The sequence below is a fragment of the Melozone crissalis genome, unplaced genomic scaffold, assembly GCF_028551555.1.
Source record: "Melozone crissalis strain CALT ecotype California unplaced genomic scaffold, PUWL_Pcris_2 ptg000005l_1, whole genome shotgun sequence".
NCBI classification, from domain to species: Eukaryota; Metazoa; Chordata; class Aves; order Passeriformes; family Passerellidae; genus Melozone; species Melozone crissalis.
Genome location: NW_026535783.1, coordinates 33,233,288 through 33,254,138, shown reverse-complemented (window position 1 = coordinate 33,254,138; position 20,851 = coordinate 33,233,288). Strand labels below are relative to the sequence as shown.

The following is a 20,851-nucleotide window of genomic DNA, read 5'->3' as shown; positions in this document are numbered from 1 at the left end:
CTACATCATGCATGCTTCATGAATTAGAAAATACTCCCCATAAGGATTAAGAAACATACTAATTTTCTCCTAGATGTCCTGGCATCTAATGCTAAAAGATGGCATCTTCCTACCATCTGTCAATTGCTGAACAAATCTTGATTACTTGCAGGTTTTCCATTACTGCTCCCTCAAGTACTGCTCCCTCAGCCTTCCAGGGGCATGCAGGACAGCCCTTCAAGAGGGGGAAAGAATTTTTAACTACCACTTTTGCTCAGAATGGATTTTTGAAGGCTTCTCCCTTTTTTCACGTCCTTATTGCATGGATCAACATGTTTTCAGGGAAACCTTTAAGTTTTGAAGGAACTACATCTTCTTTCTCCCAGTAACGTTGCCTCTCTTGAAATGAGAAGACAATTTCATACAAAATGCAGTTGTTTGCTTGTATTATTTACAAATACTTACCCTGCTCAGGTTAAGTGCTAGTCTGCCTTTTGGCAGCTGCACCACACTCTTGACCTTCTTCAGCACCAACCCTGGCAGAATTCAAGAAGCGTTTGGACAATGTTCTTAGGCACATCGTGTGATTTGTGTCCCTTGCGGGGCTGAGAGCTGGACTCGATGATCCTTGTGGGTGCCTCCCAGAACAGGACATTCAGAGACGGCTCGGTGGCTCTCTGTGCCGACTGAGGGCAGCAGGGTGACCTGGGGAACGCCGCCAGCCACCCTCGCGCCCGCCGGCCGCGCTGCCGCCCATGGCGGCCCGGGTGGGGCTGACCGCCGCAGTCGGGGCGGCGCAGTGCGCCTGCGCGCCGCCAGGGGGGGCCAGCGCAGGGGAGGAGGGCGGGCCCCGGCCCTGTGTTTTGAACGGCGCGATGCGGGCGGCTCACTATTTGGCAGGAAGGTGAGGAGGCCTCTATCCTGGCGGCGGAGATCGCGTAGGGAGAGGGGGATCCAAATGTGGCAGAGGCGAGCTGGAGGCAGCGGCGGCGGAGGGGGACAAGCGAGACGAGGGGAGCGGCCGTGCCCGCCGCCGCTGCTGGCGCCGCCGCAGAGAAGCTGAGCGGCCCGGCTGGGAGGGGCTGAGCGGCAGCCCTGGCACCCCCGGGCGCCCGCTCCGCCAGCAGGTGAGCGACCGGGGCGAGGGAGGGGACGGGGGGAGCGCAGCCCGTCGCGCCGCCCTTGGCCTGGCCCGGCCCAGTACCGGGTAGAGCCGGAGGGAGTCGCTGTGGGGGGACCGGCGCTCCCAGGCCGGCCGCGCCTCGCCTCCCTCGGGCCTCTCACTTCGTGGATCCCCCGCCCTGTCCGCCCGGAAGCCGCGGGCGGCATCGGGGCCGCGGAGGCTCCGGTCTGGAGGTGTCGTCTCTGTTCTCCCTTTCCCCGCAAGCTCCCTGGCTGCTTGGCAACCCCCCCCGCCCTTCCGGGCTCCGGGGCTCTGCCGCCCTCCCCCGGCACGGCCCCGCGCCGCATCCACCCGTAGGGGAGCGGTGCCCTCCCCCTTTCCCCGCTGCGGAGCTATTGTGTGCGGGCTGGGGCCCGCCGAGGGGCTGCTGGCGGATAGGCCTTTCCCCGGGGAGGTGGAGGCGGGAAAGCGGGACGAGGGGGGCGTGAGGGCGGCGGGGGAGCCGGGGCCGCGGGAGATAGCGCCGGCGCGGTGTGTGCGCGCCCCGCTCGCTCTGCGCTGCTGCGATCCTTTGTCTGCTGTGCCGCTTTCCCCTCCTCCCTCGCTCCTTTCCTCCCTCCTCCCTTCCCTCTCCCTCCCTGCGTTCCCCTCTCTCTCCCAGGCTCCAAGCGCTGCTGCAGCTGCAGGTTTGTAAATACTGGACCAACACACACACACACAACATGGCTGACGCTCTCCCTGCTCCTCCACCAGGGTCTCCGCCTTCTCCCTCAGTCTCCGCTGCTTAGCCGCTCCTCCGTGTAGGCTTTTGTTTCTTACCCCCTCCCCCTTCATCGCCCATCCAAAAAAAAAAAAAAAAAAAAGAGAGAGGAAAAACAATTCACCCTCCTTATTTGCGCGCATGGCGGGATTACAAGGGTAAGGATCCTCGCTTTGGAAGCTTTCTCCTTTCGTTTTGCTGTTTACAACAAAATGAAACCTAAAATCAGAGGTGATTTGGGAACCTGGCAGGGCCTGGGGCGAGGGAGGAAGGGAGGGAAGGAGGGGGAGAACTGGGTGAGCCCTGCTGAGAGAGGCTTGATTGGAATGTGCGTATCTTTTTCTCGTGTTGGGTGGGGGGTGGCTGATGCACCAAAGTGCTGGCAGAGATGAGAATACTGTGTTACACTTGGCAGAATGAACTAGGGCCTTTTCTTTCGTTTCAGGACAATTTGGTATAAGGGGTCAACTCTGGACAATCACATTAAAAAGATCTGAACTAGTTATGTCAGAATAGGCATTGTGTAGTTAATACCCGTAAAATCGGCGTTTTGGCTTTTTTGCATTTCCTGTATCTCCTTGTTAGTGTCTTAAACAGCTTGTGAAACATGGAGCACGTAAACCGAATTTACACTTGTCAGGTCTTCGTGTTGCTAGCTTTCTGTCACAAATTAATTTGCCCTTGTGATGACAATAGTACAAACTCCTTTTTCCTAAAAGGAGTGCTTTCAGATTTTTTTATTTTGGGTTTTTTTGTTGTTGTTATTGCTTGTTTATTTGTTTGGTTTTTTGTAAAAAAGGCATGGGGATGTGAAGTTAAGTGAGCTCCCAAATGAAAACAAGACAGCATGCTTTTGACCTCTTTAGTAGTGCAAGGCAAATGCTTAGTTCAGTACCCTCCACCTCAGTTATTCAGAGCACCCCCTTCTGGCTTTGATAAATATGGCTTATTTTTTTGCTGCTTGTGACGTAAAACCAAAACACTTGAAGGTAGTTCGAGCATATCTAAAGTGGTCTGCCATGAAACAGTTTTATTTCTAGTTTGTAAGTTAAGGGTGAATGCTGAAGGTGTTATGGCATGATGCTTTATATTTGCTTTCTAGTCATGTTACTGTAATTCCAAGTGTTTCATTTTTCAAGGATCATACTTGAAGATACAGTCTTTATTTATACACATGGATAGCCATAGGTTTCTGAGCACTGCTCTTAAGTAACAAATGTCCTAGCTATGTCGTCTTTTGTCTGCTTTGCTTCAGAAGCTTCTAGTGGAGAAGCATTGGAATGGCACAATCTTGCTGCTTTTACTGAGATAGAAATTGCGAATTAAATACTGCATATGAGTACTTCTTTCTGCTGCTTTTTCCATCCCCATTAATAAGCAGTGATTAGCAAGCATTGATTATGGAGAAAATAATATACAGAAGGAGTTTACAACAACATAAAACTTAAAAGAAGTAATCCAAATTACAGTATCATTTTGGAATGTGTATCTACGTCATGGCTTCTGAGGCAACTGTTTTAATTCTAGATGGAAAAGTCAGAGCAAATCTATAGCCTGATACATCAGTAGATTCCTGCAACAGGCAGTTACTTTTTTTTTACATTTTTCAGTCTGAAGGCAATGTTGCCTAAACTAGAATAGTTTTACCAGTTGTAGTTAATTTGTTATTTATTGTGATAACTACTGCATTTTGAAATTATGCTCACCTACTAAAAATGTGAAATGCATTTAAGTATGCAGCTCCTCCCTCCAAACAGGCCTTCAGATGCTTGAGCCAATTCTTAGGCTGAAGAGCAAAATAGAATAAAAATAAGCCATCTGCAACAGAGTTTAACTCTGTTACATTGCAGTTTTGTTGCTAGAGCTAAATTTTTTCTGTAACATTTGTCTGTATTTCATCATCTTTGTGAAGTTTCTTGCCTCTTTTTGTAGCATCTTTACTTCACCTTGCATTGTATTATTTTCTGTGACACTCAGAAGGTTTTTCTTCCTGTCTTGGTTGTGTTGATTTAGTCAAAAATCAGTATTGTGGGGATCAGCCCAAAAGAAGCAGATGTAGTTGAAGAACCTGCCAAATCTCTGCATCTTCACTTCGTGAAGACCCTCCAGTGTTTTTGCCTTTGTGAGTTATGCTAGGCTGTATTCAACCAAATTAAAAACCTGAGACTAGTAAAGCCTTCTTTTCAGAAACTGTATGGTAAATGAGACTGAGGAAAAGGAAGACTGCAGTAAATGCAGTCTCAGTGATCAGCTTGCTGGGAGAAGTTAGAAATTGACTGTTTTTTCAAAGTAGGCATGCTTTTCAGTAGGTCTTTAATCAAGTAAATCATGACTTGCTGTAGTTCTAAATATTTATGAAATTGCCAAGTACCATACAGTCCTAAAGGTAATAAACATTCAGTACATTCTTATTCAGTATTTTATATTTTCTTAGTCCAAGTATTCTTTCACCCTCTTCTTAGCCAGTATCTTTCCTTGCTATCTGTTGCCAGACTGCACTCTTTGACATGTTCAGATCTGTAAACCAATAGCTGATGCAAGAGCTGTGTGTTAATGTAATGCATGATTTGCTTACTATTTGACAAATTAAATATTTTTAGAAGGATTCTATTTACTGAAGCTAAACACAATTTTTTAACCTTTTTTTTCCCCTTTCCAAAGAATGAAGCCTTTTGCTGCATACTTCTCGTCATTCCATTTTGTTTTTCTTGTATCCTTTCTTTTTTTTTTTTTTTTTTTTTACCTGGTAAGAGAAAGTTTGATTTCTTGATGGTGTGGCATGGCAATATGTTTTCATAGGTGACTAAAACCAATTCAACAAACTGGTTTAGAAAACCATCTTCGAAAGCTGTGCATTGAAGCTGAACCAAAAGAGAATGCTCTTACGGAAAGTTGTTTCCTGTTGTGTGGTTAGATAGCTTGTTTCTCATGACAGGCGTGAGAGAATTTTTTGTTTGTTGTTTGTCTTGTGTTCCTTCTCTTACTGCTCTTTAGAGGTTAGTGATTTTATGATGGAAGGCCGAATGCTGATCTTTCTTGACTCTGGTTTTCATAATGAGTATCTCCTGTATATCAAGATGTGTCCCACTTGTCCAGATGTTATCTAGCTGTTATTGTGCCACCTGCCTTAAAAGAATGGAAGCTGAATTTGCTTTATGAATGTGTAGACTTGTTTCCCTCTGATGTGAATATATATTGAGACCCTTAAAACAGTGCATTTAACTGGTTTGTATTTAGCTATGAACAGTTGATTCTAGAGACAAAAGGGCCTCCTCACAGACCCATTTGAAACAATGGGGAAATAATTTGAGCTAACTGCTTTCACCAAGTGGTGGCTGAAGTTAACTTGCTATTATATAGTAAAATGTGAATTTGCTAAAGACGTACAGAATTCAGGAGGTGAATGGCTTTCAGTTTGTGGGGGACGGTTCTACAAATCCAGGTTATATTTTTTCTTATTTATTTTCTGTAACGTATGTCATGAAACTGCTGTAAATCTATGTTAAATGAGGTCTTGAACGATTGACTTGGAAACTTCACTATTGTAATGATTCCACAAAATGAAATATATAGAAATAGTAATGATTACCTGTGGTATCTACTAGCTGTAATTGTTACCTTATTGTATTTTAATTTCTGCAGTTATTGCACCTTGGTTGAGAGGTTCTTGAAATATTTGGATGAATTCATACTCTTTTTGATAAGACTTAAAAATGTCTAAAACTTGATTAGCTCTTTGATTGGGTTCAGTTTGGAGTTTTTTTAGTTGGTTGGTGGTTTTTTGGTGTGATTTTCTAATGTTACTGTGGAATATTTCAGTACACTATTCAAGTTCTGCACCTACAGATACTGGTGAGAGTAGGTGCTTATTTCAAAAGCAGTTCTGTGGATTCCAGTGATATAGTAAATACTTGACTTTCACAGAAGGGGTGCTGAACTCAAGACCATTTGTTCCATATGTCATTTTGAACAACATGGGGCTGTATCAATTAGTTACTACTTTGTAGTATAGTAAGCTATTCTAGCTGGTCTGTGCCATCATGCTGAGGTCTATAAAGTGTCACCAACACAGACTTCAAAAAAACCCATAAACAACAACAGAACAGGCAAAACCCAATTGCCCAACTTCTTTTCCCATGAACTTATTTTAATCCAGTTTAAATGTAAAAGGGAGCTTTGCGAGATTATGATTTCTTAACCTAGGTGTATGAGGACAGAAAGAGTCATTAGATGTCAAACTTTTGGTCTATTTGATTTATTACAATCAAGTAATTATGTGTTTCAGAACTGTTTCAGTTTTACTAATTTAGTGTTTATGTTTCCTAAATGGAAGTCATTGGTAGTTACATTGAATCAAGGCAGCTCAAGACCAGTATATTATCTTGTGATTTTAGTTGAAATTTTTGAATAGAGAAATTTTCACCTTTCTAGATTTAATGGTTTTTTTTGAACTGAGTAGCACAAGAAAAAACATGTTCTAGGTTAGTTCTCCAGCGAAAATTCCGTAAAGTTTTGTTGAATAACTTGTTTGTATACCTTGACAAACATGATGTTTGCTGAAGTCTGGAGCTCTGCTTCTGGTTCTTTTAGTGAGCAAAGGTTAAGTACCTGCCATGGACTGGGAAGTATTCTGCTGCATATCTGTAACTTAGTTCTGGCTTTAATTGTGCACTTAAAAGTATCTGCAGATTAGACTGTCTTTCTTCAATTTTCTAGGAATTATAAAAATTAGTAAAAATAATGCTTCAAATTTGGCGTTTGTGTAATTCCTAAAATTATACTTGGAAAAGAGTTGACTGATTCTGGACAATTGCTTGGCCATCATGTTTAATAACCACGTATGGTCAAGACAATGAGCTAAACATCACAGTGAAGCTAGAAAGGAGGCAAACAAGTTAGAGATCAATGTACTCCTTTTTTCTCAAAGCATTCCAGTTGCAGAGAGCTTTGTTGAATGGATGCAATTACTTTTTTCTTCAGAAATCCCCTTCAGAAGTTCTTTGTCTTGTTGGTGAAAGATGGCCTACAAACTCATTAATTGCTTAGGTGTCAGTGGAACTAAAAATGAGATATTGTGGTGCTGAGATTTTGTGAGATGTGATAGGCCAAAATCTGTACTCTGACAAGTATGCCTTCAAAAGCAGCTTAACAATATATTCTGACTCTCATGTGACTTCACAGAAATCAGTTCTTGAGTGCTTTTAGGGTTAAGGGATGTGCAGGTGTTAAATATACTTGGAAACCCACAGATTGTTGCATATTCTTACGGTTGTTTGATGATAGGCAGAGCAGCTGGCCTCTGGGTCATCACTACCTGCTGCTGAAGGGAGGAGTGAATAAGCACAGAAATCTTCATTTCCATACATACTGTTAGGTGCCAAACAGAAGACCAGAGGGAAAGCAGACTTTCCTATCTGCTCAAGTCAGGGGAAGTTTCACTCCTGCCTTCAGTGTGCCTTCACATACCTATGTGTCTTGGTTTGAAAGACACTGCTAAGGAAGGCAAGAGTGTCCTTTGGAATGCAAAATATTATGCTCTTCCTTCTGAATTATTATAATTTTGAAATTAAGGGCCTTTCAGGCAAAGATACGAGAAACGGAATAGCAGCTCTTTGCCAGTGTGTATAGCAAGGCAGGCCAACAGCAGTGGCAGCGACAGCAAAGCAGAGCGGCGATCCCGTGGGAGTCTCCGCCCACTCTTCAAGCGCTTCCCCATGGGTGCGGTTCCGGTGGCGGCCGGCAGGGGCGCTGCTGGCTCCCGGCAGGCCGGGTGAGGGCAGTGCTTCCCCCGCGCCTGCAGGGGGCGCTGTGCGCGGGTCCGGCTGTGTCTCCCCGCGCTGACAGTGGCGGGCGGAGCCGGCAGGAAGGGAGGGAAAAAGGGGTTTCCTTTAGGAACCCCCAGGGGCAGCCATCCTCCCCTCTGGATAGCAGAAGGAGCTATTGCGGGGATATCGGAGCAGTAAGCTGGGAAGGTAGGGATCAACAAAGTCCCGGAGTGGTGGGTGAGATTTATCAGAAACTTCGCAGCTGCAGCTGGAACCACGGGGCATTCTGGATGTTCGGGGGTGCAGCGCTACAATGTAGCAAAAACTCAGAACAGTGGCAGGAAAAAACCAAAATGGCGGGGGCGGGAAGTGGCAGCCTGGCTCTGAGCAGGGCAGGGAAAAGGCTGCTTGGGAAGGGAAAGCAGTTGGGATCCCGGAGTTTTCTCCTGAGGCACCTCAGCAGATGGTGAAAAGTCCCTTTTTTAGTGAGTTTGGTTGGTAATAAGGTCCTAGTTCAGTGTCTGCTCTCACCAGCAGAGAAGCAGGACTGGGCTGGGCCCCAGCGGCGGCAGCGAATTCCCTCCCCCAAGCTGCAGGTCCAACCATCCTCCTCCAAAGCCAAGTGCAAGAGAGCTAGGAGCTGCCCCAGCCCCTTCTCTTTGCAGCACAATTCTCATGGCATCCCTGCCTTTCCCAGAGAAACCCAGGGAGAGTAGCCAGCTGGACCCCTCCCTTGAGCTGTGGCCACTTCTCTTGTCCCTCATAAGTACCCAGTTGCTACTGTCTCCTAGCAACACATACGGGAGAAAATTCCCCGAGAGAAAGAAACAAAAGGAAGAATCTTAAAGCCCTGCACTCTATTTACAGTGTCTGTACCTGTGGCTTGTATGGAAAGAGATCAAACAGGTTAATGTTACTTCATGGCAGTAGGGAGATGTGGCTGTATTAACAGTAGGTGAAAAGTACTTTTTCCAGTGCTGTAACCTTGGCTAACCAGAAATTAAATAGACATTACATTACAGGCAGTTTTAGACTAGAAGCTTGAAGAACTGAATTTCCATGGATTTGTTTGAGACAGGCTTTTTGTTTTGCTCTTAGGTATAATTTAATTGAAGAAGGAAGAGTGATGGTGTGAATAGGCATCCCAGGTTTTGATTGTACTTAAGCCTCTAATCACATTTTTAGGAGAGTTTGTGTTTGGGTGACAGTGGTGCAATATGCACTGGCATGAGCTAAAAGGACAGAGGTGTGGTTGTGGTAGTGTGTGCTTTGATTATCTCCAGGACAGACTCCTAGAAAGCCTCACCTGATTTCGTGGGGAAGAATATCCTGCGTCCTGAGATCCTGTTTGCTGGAAGATGCCTCACTTTTTCTCTTCAGTTTCTATATTTCCTATTCTCTGCTGCCCAACTGAGTAGACTCAACTTTGTTTCAAGGACCACAGGACAATTTAGTCCTCCCTACAAATAAGCATGTGCATTTTCAAAAGGGAAGATGGATGTGTGTGTTTTTTGGGAGGATTGTTGTTATTACCAATACCTAGGTTAATGCAGAATCTCAGGAAATACACTTAAGTGTTTATTGGTGAATCTAGTTCAGATCAGATCTAAAACTTTTCAAAGAGAAAATGAGATTATAAAGCAAAAAAAGAGACTTCGTTTATCTGTTGCTAGAAGTTCTACCTCCAAGTTCTATAATAATTAATTTACTTTCTCATTTAATTTCTATTTGTGTACAGTATAGTAGTTTCAGAGCAGCAGTTGTTTTGATTACAACTTAACCATCAAACTTGAAGAAAGGAAGGCAGGTTTACTGTGGGTTAGACACAGTACGGTAAACAAGTAATTCCAAGGTGATTGTCATTCTGGAAGCTTTGACTTCCTTCTTGCCATGACTTTAATACCTTTCTGTAACTAGAGAATGAGGACAGCATAGTGTTTTAAGTCAGCTATACTCAAATGCATGCAGATGTTGTCTTAAAGTTCATTTTTTCACAGTCCAGTAAATAACTTCCCACAGTAGCTTGAAAAAGTTTGTCATCTGCTGAAATACTTCACATCTGCTAATTTGTTTCCTGAGTACATAAATACCATCATCAAAAGTAATATTTTGTAGTACCATAAAATCAGAAGTAATATTTTGTGCATTTTTCTTCTGTGCTTTTTAAGAAATACTAGTGGTATGAGGATTGGTGTGTTCCGATGTCCCTGCAGCTTTTAGGGAGAGTCACTGGTTTCACAGCTGAACTTACCTCTCTGTTGCCTTGTTCCTTACCAACACTCACACACACATACACACTTATGCAGGATGTGTTGTGTTTTTTCACCAAAAATGTGAAAGAACAGTACTCAAGCAAAGAGGATACGATGCTACATCACAATCCTGCTGATGGTTCTCATCTTAGAGAAGAATGTATGATTGGTGATTTAATAAGTACCATTGTCTTTGATGATGAATCCAGTTTTGACTGAAGTATTTAAATTAATATTGCAAATATCTGACATAAATTTTCTACAGCTAATTTATCTTCTTTTAGAGTAAGTTTTTGTTCTTTCACTGACCCTCCAGACTTACAGAAACCAGTGTAGTTAGCTGCAATTGGAGCTTATACAATAGAATGCTGAATTGTGTTTTCAGTGACTTGCTGTTATGCAGATTGCAACTTTGACATCTATGGCAGCTATTTACCATTTAAATGTGATAATCTCTTTAGGCCAAGATTTTTAGACGGTGAGTGAATATTCTTCAGTTGATCTGGAAAAAGTGACATCTCATTTTTCATTAGTAGCCATGACAAGAGACTGCCATGTGTAGAGGCAAGTGTTTTCACTTAAGTGGTTTATGAGCCCACTGTAGACTGTTACATGGATGCATTTGAGAACTGGTTTAATATAAGCTAAAATGGCTGAATAGGAAGAAAATAGGTAAGATAAATTTGGTTTAAGACTGGCTGCTCAGTTTTTTCAAACTGTAGATTAAAGCCAAGAGATAATTTTCTCTGAATCCTTTTTTCAGTTTTGTTCTTTTTTTAGTTTTTTTTTCCATTGTCATTGCAAAGGTAGGATGAAAAATGCTATTGATTTGAATTGTCTAACTATGTAAGATTTTTTTAAAATGAGGTGTATAATGAGAAATTTTCCTGTGCTTGGAATATGCATTTAGTGTTCAGTGTGATCATGTTTCAGTTTGCAAAAATGGTGTTGTTTTCTCCTTCATTGCAGTAATTTGTAAAAAATTGTCCATCTTCTTCTGACTAGAAGAGGCCAAAGTTTATCAATACTTTCACTCTAATTCCTCTTCCTGCTGTTGGCTGATTTAAGAAACAGAGCTACATTTTTATTAGAATAGGGGCAATCAGTGTTTGTGTCCAGTGGAAATCCGAGTTAATATCTGATTTATTAAAAACTGTCTGTTATGTTTGTAGCTACTGTGATTGATGTTGGTATGAGAGAAGTTTGCATATATGTTTCTGAAATCTTTGAATAAATGATCTTGTGGCTAATCTTGTCATAGTTTTGGTTGTATAGAAAGCTCTAATGTAGGTAACTGTTTTCTAACCTTATCCCTTTTCAGTATTTTGCAGTCCTGCTCTTTTTATTTTTTAAGTGCGGAATTACTACTTACATGTCAATATTCTCACTGGTTACTTAGGTTGGGGTTCTTAACAATTAAATTTTGACATTCCAGCCAATGCTGTGAATAATATCCTTATAAGAATCTTGAATGTTTATGCACTTTGTTTGCATTAGAAATTAATATGTGGTTGTGTTGCACAAGAATTTTTTTTACAAGTATTTGTATCACAAATTCTTACATTTGTTTTAGGATTTTTCTTTTATTATGCCTAGGTTTAATTTAGTTTTGCAGTGGCATCTTCTCAGGATAGTCAAACACATCAAAGAATAATTTCTTACTTACGATGCACAGACTAAAAGGGCTCCATCTAACGGAGATCATCCCCCCCTGCCCCTAAAAACTATGCTGCTTGTATTTCCTCCATGTTTGCAGGTGTATGTAGCTGTGCTGGTGGCCTGCATTGTGGGGAAGTGGTTGTGATGTACTTAAAATTATGCTTAGAAAGATCAGCCAGCCTTCCCAAGAGTTATAAACACAGGAGTTCGATTTGCCATGGTTGCTAAACCTAACAGACTTACAAGTGCAGTAACTTACCACTCCATTACTTTCTAACAGAAGGGTTGGTATGTTTGCCCTAGGCTTGCTCTTCCAGAATGTTGGAGTGATCCTTTTGGCTTTGGAGCAATCCTCCTCTGACTAGCACAACAGAAATTAAACCTAGTCTTCTGACAAAGGCCAACTGAGGTATACTCCTTGAAGAGACACGAGCAGAGAACAGTGAAGTGCCTTACTTAAATAGATGTTTTTCCTCCATGGTTTTCAGAGACTTGTTGTAAGTGTTTCCAAACCAAATTCAGTACACTTGCTTAGAGCTGTAATAAATTATTTGTGTCACTTCTCTCTATAAGAGCATGACTAAGAAAATAATTGCATTATAAAACTGGAAGTTCACTTGCATTCACCATAGAGTGGTAGCAAGCACAGTGATTGTGCAGTGCTGCTTCATATCCTGGGCAACTGTTACTTTTGTGCATGAGTTTTTGGGTTTTTTAATTGGAGGGAGGGGAGGACAGTTGTCTACCAGGAAAGAAAATTCTAGAACCACAGAGTGGTTTGGTTTGGAATGGATCTTAAAGATCACCTAGTTCCAACTCCTCTGCCGTAGACAGGTACACCTTCCACTAGACCAGGATGCACAAGGGCTTATTGAGGCAGACTTTACACTTCCAGACAAGAGGCATCCACAGCTTTTCTGAGCAGCCTGCTCCAGTGCCCCACCATCTGCACGGTAAAGAATTTCCTCCTGATACCTGATCTAAACCTATTCTCTCTTACTTTGAAGCCTCTCCCTCATGTCCTGTTGCTCCTTGCCTTGATAGTGTCTTTCTCCAGCCTTCCTGTAGCAGCTGAAAGGCTGCCATAAAGTTACCCCAAAGCCTTCTCTTTCCAGGCCGAGCAACCCCACCTCTCAACCTGCTCTTGTAGCGATGTGTTCCAGCCCTGTGATCATCATGAAAAACTATCCCAGTTCGCATTTGCCATGGTGCAAAAGTGTGCTGCTTAGGATCCTTACACAAGCCTGTGACAACTTCTCGTTGTGTCAGCGGTGCAAGTTCTTGCCCTGTGGTTAAATGCAAAGGTATTTGCAGTAGACTGGACAATTAGGAGTGGGTTAAAATTTACCTTTGGATAGAGTGATGTAAGGGAGGTTATCATGACTTTGAATAAGTACTAGATCTCTTCTTTATATTTTTTTAAAAAGCCTTATTTTGTAAGATTAAGCATGGTCCTCCCATGTAAGCATGAAATGATCAGACTGTAGATTAGAACATGCACAAGGTTAAATCAGCAAGTATTTTTGCACTGCCTGTAAGAGTGTGGTTTGAAAAAGAAATTGTCCTTCAGTGTCTTGGTATATTGTGCAAAGTCATAGGAAGAATTGTAGCAGTATAGTAAAAAGAAATAATACCTTTGTATTACTAAATAGATTGTAAACATTGTCACTGTTTTTAAAGCCACTGTTTGGCTAAACTTTGATAGCTGATGATGATTCCATGGTAGAAGGACAGAATAGTACTGAAATTAAACCCTGTGTTCTGTTAGCATAGGCAAATAATTCATTAATAAAAGAGGTTGTGCTTTTTCATGCTGCTTGAGAGAGGAGTAGACAAGAGCTATAAGAAAAGTCCTTTAAAATGTGCTATGTGTATCTTCATTGTTCTTTTTGTTCTTTTACTAAGGTCTGCATAATGTTGCAGTAATGGAAATTTTTTTTTTAAATTAGTTTTGCTCTACCATCTGTACGTATAGGAAAACAGATACATTTGTTCTTAGCCATTAGAAAATGGACCAGAAATTTATTTTAAAACCACTGCATGATTTAGTGTAGAACTTGAAGGTTCATGTTGATAAGCATATTTCATTTGTTGGGTTTTTTTTTTTTTAAGGAAGTTCTTGTAAGCTTATTTGGCATGAATCCGTTCTTTTATCCCTTCATTAGCTTCATTTCTAGTCAGTAGAACTGCCGAAATATGCAGATATATGAAATTTTCTTTTGCAATTTTGTGTTTAATTTTTGGAATTCATTTTTTGAACAAAGAGACAAGTAAGGAGTGCTTCAAAGGGCAAACATATGTCAAAATGTCAATGAGTCCTTAGCCAAATATTTAATCTGATTGTAATATTGTCTATGTGGGGAGCAGATCAAATAAGGAACTATTACAATTTAATCAGTTTAATTTTAGTAAAATGCTCTGCTTTTGCACAGCTTCACTGTTAATACCTTGTAAAAAGCCAGACTAAGCCTACAAGGTTTTCTGAAATTATTTTCTGGAGAACTTTCCTTTGTTTTCTGTGTTATTTATTTATGAATGCTTAAAGTTGTAGTCCTGCAGTTTTCCTTTACCCTGAAAGTTTCTGTGAATCTCAAAAACATATTTAGTGTGAGCATAAACTTAAAAACTGTAGTTAATTGAGCTTGTTTTGTTTTGTTTTAGCATTCTGGATATGTCATGCATATGTTATTTTCTGCTTTCTTTTGCCTCATTAATCTCATTTTTCTTTAATTTATCACTGTTTTTGTCAGTGGGTTGTTTTTGGGTTTTTTTCCCCCTGTGCATGTTGATAACTAGCGGTTCCTTTTCAGGCAAAATCCTATGCCTGTTCCTAATTGCAGTCAGCAGCTGATGTCTGGCTTAGTGACTATGTAATGTTGTCACTGTTTCTTACTTGTAATCAACCCATATGACTTGACTTGGCTTTTAAAAATCAGTGTTTTTTGGATGCAAACCTAATAACCGCTGATGTATGATGCCTTTAGGAATGGCATTTAATAGAGGTTTTCTGCCACTTTTTCTGAAGAATGTTAGGACCATATAGAGCAACATATAAACAAAATTAAGTAAGTTTTGATCGCAGGTTCCCAGACTCTTTCCAATTGATGCAAAGGCCCAGACAATGGAAGAAGCATTGATCTGTGAACTATTGAGCTGTGCCAGCTGAGATGGTAATCTCTTGCAGGTGCAACTATCTGTTCTTTATGGGAAGACTGAGAACTTTTAAAACCTCTGGACAGAGGTGGATTAATTCCTACACAACAATAGGAGGCTGGATGTTTCATTAGTTTCTCTAGTGCCTTTTTTATGGAAAAAATAGAATGAAAAATAGATAAAGCATGATTAAAGTACACCTTTCTTGTGTTGAAAGTGACGTCATTCCCTTTGCCCTTCTTTGTGCATTTTTAAAATTCCAGAGGTAGAAAGACCAGCTGGTCTTCGGTTCATTTATTTGGTAGGAGAGGGGGACAATAACGTGATTATGTACATCTGCATTTTCAGTGCAGTTGAAAAAATCGCTCAGTGTATCATGTCCATGCTGGTGTTAGAGATGCTAAGCAAGTTCCTGAGTTCAGAGAACTATTAAAAACTTTCTGCTTGTGCTCCACGTGAAACTAAGTATAAATGTGGTTTTTATGTTACTTTCACTCTAGTGACTCTATTCCTGATAGTTAAATTAGGGTGCAAGTCTAAAGGTTGTGCAGCTGTGGACAATTAAATAGTCACTTACTGAAGCACAGTATGTCTGATTATTTACAGAATTTTCTACCAAAAGATGATCTTCCCAGCAGAAGTATCTGCCACTAATGGGTTGGAATGATGAAAATTTGTCTATAATTATTTGAAGGGGATTTCTCAGTTTGTGTGAGGCTAATGTAAGCTCTGTATAACTGGTGATCTTTTAGTGCATTTTAGGAAACAGATATAAAAAACTGTAATTAATTGATCCTCATCTTGGATTGTTTTGCTTATTAGAAGTAATGAGGCACTTTTTACTGCTGAATGCCTGAGGGTTCAGAGGTGTCCACTCTATTAAGATTTGTGAAGGCAAAATGGAGAATCGTTGTTGTTGAAGGTCATTACGTTAATTTTTCTGTGTGGATGATGCAGGTGTTGAGGTATACTTATAAAATGTGATGAGTTTATAGATGCATGTGTATACCAGAATGTCTGTCTGGAAATTTGTTCTTACTTCATCATTTATTCATTGCATTTAAAAAAAACAACTTTATTTTTGCTCCATAACCACCTGTAACTGAAGACAAAACCTTATATCTCAGAAGTTTTTTTCTCAAATACAGTGAAGTATTGTGAGAGAGTTGTGTCAGAAAAGATACTGTTTTCATCAGTCAGCTAAACTTCTTCAGATGAAAACTTGTCTTAGTGTAACCTACACTTACGGGAGCAATAAATGTAAGCAATAAATTATAGGTGTGTGCTCAGAGGTAGTTTTTGTTTTGAAGATAAGTTTCTTGAGCTGTAAAAGGTGTTTATAGGTAATGACTTGTTGCACGATCTCCTGAGTCCTGATAAACCATGTTTAGTGTGTCCTTGGGTTAGTTTTCATTAAAGTTCCATTAATAATTTGAAAGAGAAAATGAAAGCATGCTTACAGAGAATAATTTTAGGCAGTGTATTTTAAAAATAAGAATAGAAAGTCTAGCTAAATGGTAAATAGAAAATACAAGACTTGAAAAATTTGCTTTAGCTATATTAAATTTAACCTACCCTCAAAAAAACAACAGAAGAGATGATAATATTGAGGACTTTTAAGGTCTAGTTCTCTAAGATTGTATTTTATTATACGTTTTACAGGCAAGAGGAAAAGTCCTTTGAAGCTTTCACTGTACAGAGTAATACAAGAGTAGTTGGAAAAGCTATAGATTAATAAGGTAGGCATAATTTAAGAAAACTGTTGTTTTGGTTTTATTTAAGTTGGTAACATGTTTTTTAAAAGCTACTAAAAGAAAATGCTGATAAAACTAAACCACAAAATTCTAGAATATGCTGACCTGGAAGGGATCCATCAGGATCATCACATCCAACTTCTGGCTCTCCACAAGACCATTCACAAGAATCACGCCCTGTGCCTGCCTGAGAGAGTTGTCCGAATGTTTCTTGAACTAGACAGATTTGGTGCTGTGACCCCTTCCCTGGGGAGTCTGTTCCAGTGCCCAGTCACCCTCTGAGCGAAAAACCTTTTCCTGATATCCATCCTAAGCCTGCCCTGGCTGAGCTTCTTGCCATTGGCTCAAGGTCTGCCTCTGGTCATGAGAGGGAAAAGGTTGGTACCTTCCACTCCACTTCCCCTCATGCAGAAGTTGTAGACTGCAGTGAAGTCTCCCCTCAGTCTCCTCCAGGCTGAAAAGACCAATCATAAGGCTTCCTCTCCAGACCCTTCACCATCCTTGTGGTTCTCTTTTGGATGCTCTCTTATAGCTTAATGTCTTTTTTTAATATTGTGGCTCCCAAAACTACACACAGCACTCAAGGTGAGGCTGAACCAGTGCAGTACAGAACAGAGTGGGGCAATCCCCTTCCTCTGTTGGCAGTGCTGTGCCTGATGCACCCCTGGCACCTCCTGGCTGCCAGGGCACTGCTGACTTATATTCAAGTTCTTTTGACTAGTGCCCCCAGGTCCCTTTCCACAGTGCTGCTCTCCAGCCTCTTGTTCCTTAGTCTGTACACATATCCAGGGTTGTCCCAGGTGGAGAAGTCAGTACTTGCCCTTGTTAAACTTAATAGGTTTGGTGATCACCCGCCTCTCTAATTGTCAAGATGTCTCTCAGTCCTGATCAACATCTCCTAATTTAGTGCTCCTGTCAAACTTATGTAGTATCCATCTGAGTCATGCATCCAAGTCTTTAATAAAGATGTTGAAGAAAACTGGGCTGAGGGTCCAGTTTAGTTAGTTGATAGGGGGTTTTTTTTGCATAGCAGGTTTTTTATGGTATAAGGCTATAGGGATCTTAAAAATCAGAGAATTTGAAGAGACCCTGAAGATCATCTCGTTCCAGCCCCCCTGCCGTGGGCAGAGACACCTTCCACTCAATCAGGATGCTCAAAGCATCGTACAGCCTGGCCTTGAACACTTCCAAAGACAGAGCATCCACAACTTTTCTGAGCAGCCTGTTCTTGTGCCACACCACCTGCGCAGTAAATTTCTTCCTGATACCTAATCTAAACCTATTCTCTCTTTGAAGCCGCTCCCTCATGTCTTGTCTTGATAAAAAGTCTTTCTCCAGCCTTCTTGTAGGTCCTCTTCAGCTACTGAAAGGCTGCTGTAAAGTTTCCCCAAAGCCTTCTCTTCTCAGGCGGGACAACCCCAACTCTCTCAGCCTGACCTTGCAGCTCAGTGGCCCTCCTTGGGACTTTCTTCCAACAGGTCATGTCTGTGTTTTTGTCTCTGCTGGGGGACAGATCTTGATGCAGTATTCCAGGTGCATACCATGCAGGTGGTATTAGCTCTCTAGTCCACTTGTGAGAGTGGACTAGGTAGATAATACCACCTTCCCAGACTTGCTGGTCATGCTACTTTTGATGCACCCCAGGATGTGATTGGTTCTCTTGACTGCAAACACAAATTACTGAGTCATATTGATCTGCCTCTTATCCACCAACACTCCCAAGTCCTTCTCTCTGTGCCTGCTCTTCAACCGATTGTCTGCCCAGTGTCTGTATTCCTGCTTGGGATTGCTTCAGTCCAAGTACAGCACCTTGCACTTGGCCCTCTTGTGCTGTATGAGTTTCCCACAGACCCATCTCTTAAGCCTGTCCATGTCCCTCTGGATGGAGCACTTCCCTCCAGCATGTGGACTGCCCTGTACAGCTTGGAGTCTTCAGCAATTTTGATGAGGGTGCATTTGGTCCCACTGGCTGTGTTGCTGACAAAGATGATGAGCAATTCAGATCCCAGTACTGACCACTGAGGACACCACTCGTCACTGCTCTCCTCTTGGATATTGAACTGTTGACCACAACCTTTTTGAGTGCAGCCCTCCAGCAAATTTTGTACTCATCAAGTTGTCTAATCTATCAAATCATGTCTTTTGAGATTAGAGACAAGGGTGTTGTGCAGGACAGTGTCTAATACTTCACACAAGTCCAGATAGATGATGTTAGTCACTCTTCCTTCAAGCACCAAAACTGTAGAAGGCCACCAGATTTGTCAGTCATGACTTTGTCCTTGGTTATTGGCTGGTGTTGACGTGAAAATGATCCTCTACTGTTACCCAGAAAATACAGTATAATGTTTTTCTTTGACCATCAGTGAAGATGTTGAAGAGAATTGGATTATGAAGTGATAAATAGAAAATTTATCGGTGTGATAAATTCAACTTGGTTTGAAGGCCAGGATTATTTTCCTGTACTGGGTCACTGAACTACCCGCACGTTAGTAGAACTAAGTGTTAAGGCTTGTGTTATGGTTAAATACAGCTGGCAACCAAATAAATACAACTAAGCTCCATGCAGCCACTTGCTCACTCCCACACCAGCAGGGTCAGGGAGAGAATTGGAAGGGTAAAAGCCAGAAAACTCATGGGTTGAGAGAAAGGCACTTTTATAGGGAAAGCAAAAGCCATCCAAACAAGCAAAGCAAAACAAGGATTTAATTACTGTTTCTGATGGCCAGGTAGGTGTTCAGCATTCCCCAGGAGAGCAGGGTCACGTCGCACATAATGGTTACTTGGGAAGACAAATGACATCACTCCAATGTCCCCCAACCCTTTCTTCTTCCCCCCACCTTTACATCCTGAGCATGATGTCATAGGGTACGGAACATCCTTTTGGTCAGTTTGGGTCACCTGTCCTGGCTGTGTCCCATCCCAACCTCCCATGTACCCCCAGTTTCCTCAACAACATGGCAGTACAAAAAGCATAAAAGGCCTTAGGCCTGTGTAAGTCTGCTCAACAATAATAAAACCATTCCTGATGTTATCAGCCCTGTGTTCAGCAGAAATCCAAAACACAGCCCCATGCCAACCAGAAAATTAACTCTACCCCAGCCAAACCTAGCACAGAATGTAATGGAGGAAATAAAATTCACCATCTTGTCAGGAAGTTATAATTTAATAGCCAGTGTTCTGGGAAATTGGAGGAAGAGAAGTCAGGTTTCTTTTTAACCAAATCTTTCTTTAGAGCAGGGACATCTGCTAAATCTTCAGATCTTAACAATACAGAAAAATAAAAGGAAGATGCTGAGCTGCTGGAAAACTGGGCTAAATGGTCAGGGCATTATTTAAAGCTGGAATATTTGGCCTCTGAAATGATATTGAAAATGCCTGAAGCATTTCTAATATCAGTAGATTTTATTGTCACAGATTACCTGCTTTAGAGAGTAGAAAAAGTCTTGGTTTAACTGTGATAAAAGATACTCTTGGAAGTAAAAAACCTAAGAAAGCCAACTGTTTTGGCTTTTGGCTCTGAGAACTTTAGTAGCAAAAAAACAGTGAAGAACCTCCTGTGAAGTTAGTAATTGTTGTACAGATATGTAACTATATTTCAGTAAAGCGAGTAGTAAGCAAATCAGAAAGAAGAATTTTATATTAATGCTTCCTGTAAAAGGGAAACTATTTCCCTGTGTACATAGGAAAGGAATGGATCTCCTGTAGATCTAAAGCTCATAATCCTCTTTAATTATTCTGCTGGCAAAATAACTTCATGCTCTTTATCTAGAAATATTTGTTACCTTACTTATTCTGAGTAGCTTCAGACTGTCCCTTGCTTAATGTGCAAGTATGGAAAGTGTATACTTTTTGACATGTGATAATTGTGTGCTGGGGTCAGCTATATTAGATAAGTTTCTCTGGGCTTAAGAGTTTTCTGCCTTTTTAAGCCATAAACAGAGAGGTCACTTGAATTAACCCGTGAGCATTTCTTTCTCTTGCTTTCACATGTATGGATGCATGTGGTTGCATTACATTCTGACCAGTGTTAGTTTTAATTAGTTCTATTCCTGATAGATGATGACTGCAAGGAAATTTGAAAAATGCTTTTAACTTCTGTACTGCCTCTTTTGTTCTGAAAGTTGTGAGTTGTAATATAAGATCAAGTGTGTAATCAGTTGAGTTTTATGTACTGTAATGGAAAATACTGTTTTCGTATAAAGTACAAAAGCAATAAAACAGCTTAAGTAGTACTTCAAATAATATTTTAAAAACATTTTCTCTTTTAGATTTCAAGAAATTGCAGTGTATGGGCCTATGTGTGCCCTGCATGTTGCTGTTGACTGGCTAAAACTTTTGAATAAATAAGTGAAAATTATGTATGACATGACTTGTCAGATATCAGTTTTCTGACAAACATGTTTGAT

The 20,851-nt window shown here is 41.2% G+C and overlaps 1 protein-coding gene across 3 annotated transcripts in view; it reads left to right on the top strand.

Moving 5' to 3' along the window:
• Nucleotides 1–812: 812 nt before the first annotated feature.
• The window catches only part of SPIN1 (spindlin 1), a 59,493-nt gene continuing 39,454 nt past the window's right edge, over nucleotides 813–20,851 (top strand). The window contains exon 1 of one of the 3 annotated variants that reach the window (XM_054282646.1): nucleotides 813–883. The gene's annotated coding sequence lies outside the window, so the exon portion shown is untranslated. Of the gene's footprint in view, nucleotides 1,107–1,807; nucleotides 2,021–20,851 lie in introns of those variants that run through there. The other 2 variants (XM_054282637.1, XM_054282655.1) reach the window with 2 other exon arrangements.